This window comes from Malaclemys terrapin, chromosome 2, assembly GCF_027887155.1.
Source record: "Malaclemys terrapin pileata isolate rMalTer1 chromosome 2, rMalTer1.hap1, whole genome shotgun sequence".
NCBI classification, from domain to species: domain Eukaryota; kingdom Metazoa; phylum Chordata; order Testudines; family Emydidae; genus Malaclemys; species Malaclemys terrapin.
In genome coordinates, this window is record NC_071506.1 from 282,986,151 (window position 1) to 282,992,317 (window position 6,167).

Genomic DNA, 6,167 nt, shown 5'->3' on the forward strand with positions numbered 1-6,167 from the left:
GGGGGAGGTAGAGCCTCCCATGGCCTATTATACCCACTGCCCATGCATGGCACCCGTACTTCTGCGCTGCTGCCTTCAGAGCTGTGTGGCCGGAGAGTGGCGGCTGCTGGCCGAGGGCCCAGCTCTGCGGGCAGCAGCGCAGAAGTAAGGGAGGCAATACCATGCCAAGCCATTCTTACTTCTGTGCTGCTGCTGGCGGGGTGCTGCCTTCAGAGCTGGGCTCCCGGCCAGCAGCCGCCGCTCTCCAGCTGCCCAGCTCTGAAGGCAGCGTCGCCGCCAGCCACAGAGCAGAAGTAAAGGTGGCAATACTGTGATCCCCCTACAATAACCGTGTGACCCCCCCCCCACTACTCCCTTTTGGGTCAGGACTCCTACAGTTACAACACCGTGAAATTTCAGATTTAAATATCTGAAATCATGAAACGTATGGTTTTTAAAATCCCGTGACCATGAAATTGACCAAAATGGACTGTGAATTTGGTAGGTCCCTATTTATCAGGCTCTGGATTATTTGGAGGCAAAGTTAAGTGGCGTTAATCATAGAATCATAGGACTGGAAGGGACCTTGAGAGGTCATCTAGTGCAGTCCCCTGCACTCATGGCAGGACTAAGTATTATCTAGAGCAGGGGCGGGCAAACTTTTTGGCCTGAGGGCCACATCGGGTTTCTGAAATTGTATGGTGGGCCGGTTAGGAGAGGCTGTGCCTCCCCCAACAGCCAGGCGTGGCCCGGCCCCGCCACCTATCCAACCCCCCCACTTCTTGCCCCCTGAAGGCCCCCGGACTCCTGCCCCATCCACCCCTACCTGTCCCCTGACTGCCCCTGGAAACCCTGCCCACCTCCCGCCGCCCAATCCAACCCCTCCTCTCATTCCTGACTGCCCCTCTGGGACCCCTGCCCCACCCAACCACCCCTTCTCCCTGTCCCCTGACGGCCCCCGGAAACCCTGTCCCTGACTGCTCCCCCGGAACCCCTGCCCCCATTCAACCCCCTGTTCCCCGCCCTCTGACCACCCCGACCCCTATCCACACCCCCGCCCCCTGACCACCACTCTGATTCCTGATTGAGGCCCTGAACGAGGGCTGATGTGATGCATATCACTGATAATATTCCCTAGGAATGGCTCTTTGGGGTTTTCAAACATGCTGTGTCTGTTACACACATGATACAAATATCTCAGAACACTACATACCCATAGTGACTTACGTGTGTGTTGTTTCCTTTCTCGGGTTATGCTTTCGTTAGAGGAAACGAAGATAAATGGCATAACTGTGCCTGGAACTCCCTGAAATGGAGATTATAATATTTCTCTAGACCTAGTGTCTCAGGAGTGTTGGGAGGGTTAATTAGACAATGTCTGAATATGTAAAATGTAAGATAAATTCTGCTATGAGAGTAAATTACTCTGACCTGAATGAGCTAAGGACTGAGGTTATTCCAAATGGGTCTCTCACCCTCACCTACACAGCACTGTAACGTTATGGCAGTTGCATGTTTGCTTCCCAAATGCGATGGTATTTCTTTTGCAAAGGGAGGAAACAGAAGTTCGTTGGGTAAGATGCCCAGCAGTTTGCTCACTGGAATAGGGTTTCTAGTCCATTTCTTTGCTGTGCTACGTAAAACCCCAATTCCACAGTATTGTGCAGACAGACAGATCCTGGCACCCCATTGTTTTCCATGGGGTTCCCTGTGTGCACAGGGGTCTGTCCTCTGGAACGACTGCAGATTTGGGGCCTAAAAGTTGGAGCTCTTGCAATGTTCAGAGTAGAAATACGGTGCATTTTTTAATAATGAAGATAATTGGCCACAGGAACAATTTACCTCAGGAGGTTCTGGATTCTCCATCACTTACAGGCTTTCAGTCAGGACTGGATCTCTTTCGAAAAAAGAGGCTCTCACTCATACAGGAGTTATGGGCTCAATGCAGAAATGATTGGCTGAGGTTCTTTGGCCTGTCCTGTTTCCACAGTAGGTCAGACTAGATGATCACAGTGGTCCCTGTTGGCCTTAACAGCTGTGACTGTATGAAAGCTATGAGGGTCGGCAGCAACGCTTCAGTAACACATCTATTGGGGTTCCAAACTCCTTTCTCAGTGAGAGCTTGGAAGCTCCCTCCTCTCTCCCCCTCCTTACAATGGCATCGTTGTTAGCACAAGAACCTGCTTCTCTGCAGCTACTGTCATTTGGACCAGGCTTCTTGCTCCTGTACATCCATCAGATGATATTTAGCATGAAAATTCCAAATCCACTCACTCCCAGTGACTCTCACATGTCCAACTCAATGAAAAGTTTAGTCATATAAATACAAATGAGTGTTGCGCCGAAGTGCATCGAGCCGTCTGAAATGTGTGCACAAAGTTGTCAGTCTGTCCACCACAACACACACACACACACACACACACACACACACAGACATTCTGTATCTAAAGTCTACCAAGGCCGCCCTACTTTCACACACAATGGATCAAATCATATCCTACTTATGGATTAAATTCCCTGCTGGTAAGAGTGCCTCTTGATCTATTGAATAATGGAGTTATTTACATAGGTGAGGTTTCCAGTGATTATAACCTGGGTGCCTAGAGATGCAGGTACATTTGTCCCAGGAGGATCACTAGCAGAGTGGGTGCAGTGAGATATCTCCCTGGTGGTGGGTTTCCCTGACAGAGAGCCGCAAGGGCTGTTGACCTCAGGACACTGAAAGCCGTACACTCTTCTGAACATGGGGTGTGCAGCCTAACCCCACAATCCCAGCTGATTTGAGTTCCCATCTCTGCTTGTCCTGGCACGTTTGCCAAGAGATATTTCCCACACAAGGAAGCAACATCTTTCAGGAAAACCCACGTGCACAAACAACAAATCCCCCAAGGTCAGAGTGACAATCAGGGGTGTCCCAGTGGGGCGACATGACGGCCCTTCCCAGCACTGGATGGGGAGAGGTGGCATGGTCCTGTTGGTGGATTACTGTGGCCACGGCAGCCACCACATTCACTCCTCGGCAGCAGACCCTGAGCTTAAGAAGAAGAACTGCGTGTGACAGCTACTGCGACCCCCTGCAGGATCTTTGGGGGCCAATGCGTTAAACCTAGGAATGGCTTCGGGATTATGGTATTCTACTCTCAGTTAAGGCGAGTCACTAAAACTGAACCATTCTAAAGAGGCCCCTGCCCCTGGAGAGGTTTCCATGCACTGGTTCAAACTGGGGTTTCCAGAGACAATCAAAGAAAGGGCTTTTGGTATAAATAGGCTGAGTTTAAACTGACACGGATTCTGATCCAGCAAACGGACAGGGCCTTCTGTCCAAGTGGGGCCCAACCTTCGCGGAAGTGTTAGAAAAACTTTGGCCTGGTAGGGACCCCATAAGACTGGTGGGTGCTTCCTGCAATGTTTAATGTGTGCTTAAATTGTGGGTGCCAAGGAACGAGGGCGGAGGGGGAAGGGTATCAAAAGAGCAGTCAATGCTGAAACTATTCCAGAGTTTAACTATCCTTATAGTTAGAAAGTATTTCCTAATATCTAACCTAACTCTCCCCAGCTGCGGATTGCTTCATGTCCTACCTTCAGTGGCCATGGAGAACAATTGATCACCACCCTCTTTATAACAGCCCGTAACATATTTGAAGACTGTTATCGGGTCCCCCTCAGTCTTCTTTTCTCAAGACTAAACATGCCCAGTTTTCCACTCCCGCTTTCCTCATAGGTCAGGTTTTCTAAACCTTTTATCATTTTGGTTGCTCTCCTCTGGTCTCCAATTTGTTCATGTATTTTTTAAAGTGTGGCACCCACAACTAGACGCAGCCCCCCAGCTGGGATCTCATCAGTGCCCCGGAGAATGGAACAATTACCTCCTGGTCTTACATATCTCTTAAGACCCCCCAGAATGATATTAAGCTTTTTCAAAATAGCAGCCCGTCATTGGCTCATATTCAATTTGTGATCTACCGTAACCCTCAGATTCATTTCTTCAGTATTACCACCTCGCCATTCATTCCCCATTATGTATTTGTGCATTTTTTTCCTTTCTTGCTGTTGCACTTTGCACTTGTCTTTACCGAGTATTATTTTGTTGATCTCAGAAAAGTTCTCCAATTTATCAAGGTGATTTTGAATTCTAATCCTGTCCTGCAAAGTGCTTGCAACCCCTCTCAGCTTGGTGTCCTCTGCAAATTTCTTAAGCATACTCTTCTCTCCATTATCCACCTCGTTAATGAAAATATTGAATAGTACTACTTTTTGAGTATGTTTTTTCAACCGGTGTTGCACCCACCTTGTAGTATTTCATCTTCACCACATTTCTCTCATTTGCTTATGCAAATGTCATGTGGGACTGTGTCAAAAGCTTTACTAAAATCAAGATATAGCACATCTACTGCTTCACCCTATCCACTGGGCCAATAACCTGACAAAGAAAGAAATTACGTTGATTTGGCATGATTAGTTCTTGACACAGCCATTTTGTCTATGACTCATCATGCTGTTCTATTCTAGGCACTTACACATGGATTGTTTAAGGGTCTGTTTGAGTAACTTTCCAGGTATCGAAGTTAGTCTGACTCTGTAATTCCTCAGGTCCTCTTTGTTCCTTTTTTTAAAGAGAGGTACCATGTTTTCCCTTCTGTAGTCCTCTGGGACCCCACCCATCCTCCATGAGTTCTGGAGGATAATCACTACTGGTTCAAAGATTGCTTCAACTCGTTCCTTAAGTACCCTAGTGTGAATGGCGTCCAGCCTTGCCAACTTGAATACATCTAACCTATTTAAATATTTAATCTGTTTTTCCCTATTCTGGCTTGTGTTCCTTCCCCCCTTCTTGTTGAGCATCTGGTCACAATCAACTCCTTTAGTGAAGACTGATGTAAAATAGGCATCAAACTCCTCAGCCGTCTTGGTATCATCCATTATTAGCTCTCCTTCCCTCTTACGTAGCAGACCTACACTTTCCTCCATCTTACCCTTGCTCCTAATGTATTTATAGAACCTCTTTTTATTGCCTGGTAGGTCCCTTGCTAGGTGTAACTTATTTTATATCTTAGCCTTCCTGGTTTTTTCCTATGTTCTTTGGGTTGTTCTTTTCTACTCATCCGTAGCAATTTGTCCATGTTTCCACTTTATAATGTTCAGGTCACTAAAGAGTGCCCGATGCAGCCATATTGGTCTCTCACCAGACTTCCTGTCCCTCATGACTCCAAATTCATAGGGTTTTAAGGCTAGAGCATAAGGGCGGCAGAATCAGGTTTGTTGTCAGGCCAAAGAGCTCGAGGGTTTTCAGTCTGATGGAATTTGTACCTTTAATGACCCTGCTGTGGGATTGTGTCCCTGTGGGTTTGTGTACAGGAAAATGGGAAGGGGGCTGTGGGGTCCTCTTTCATTATCAACACCACACTGAAAGCCATGCAAGGAGCCTGAACTCTACGGGTGTGCCTGGTTGGGAGAAACCTTGGAGCAGCCCCATCTTGTTTTTTAGGGGAAAATTCACCCCATGGCAGAGGATCTGCAAAGGGACCTGAGCACCATCAAGCCTTTAACACAGGACATTGTCAGTCCCTCCTTGCTGGAGTGTACTAAACCTTCAGAGAGTGATTTCTTTGGGGGTTATGGGGCTACCTGTGTTATAGAACCAACAGGGCAGTGGGAGTTACCCACTTTCTGGATGAAACCTGCAGTAAATCAGGGAGGCTGAGTGAGTCCAGGAAGGACATGACTGTTAACCCATTTAAGATCCTCAGTGACTGTATCCAGCTTGCGTGTGCTATTTAAACCCATTCCCTTAGGGCCCCCAAGGCCAATTTTTTGCCATCTTGTGCAAATTCCAGTTTCTAAAGCATTACATGTCCTGAGTGCTAAATTTTCCAAAGTGACCATTGATTTTGGGAGTCTCAAAACTTAGAGAGACTTTGAAGGGGCCACATTTTCGGAGGGCAGCTGCTCACACTTTCTGAAAACCCGGCCCCTTTGAGTTGTGTGTCCTGTGTCGGGCACCCATAGCTGCTAGTCACTTTTAACAAGTTGGGCCTTAGTGTCTGGATCTCTGTTTCAATAGGGCAGGCGTTGGGTGTCTTTGATGAGGATGGTGTATGACTCCTAGTTGGGGGTGTTCATTGGCCAGTAGCACAATCAGGTGACTCACTCCGGTTCATGTCCCTAATCTCCTCCTGCAATATGGAAGA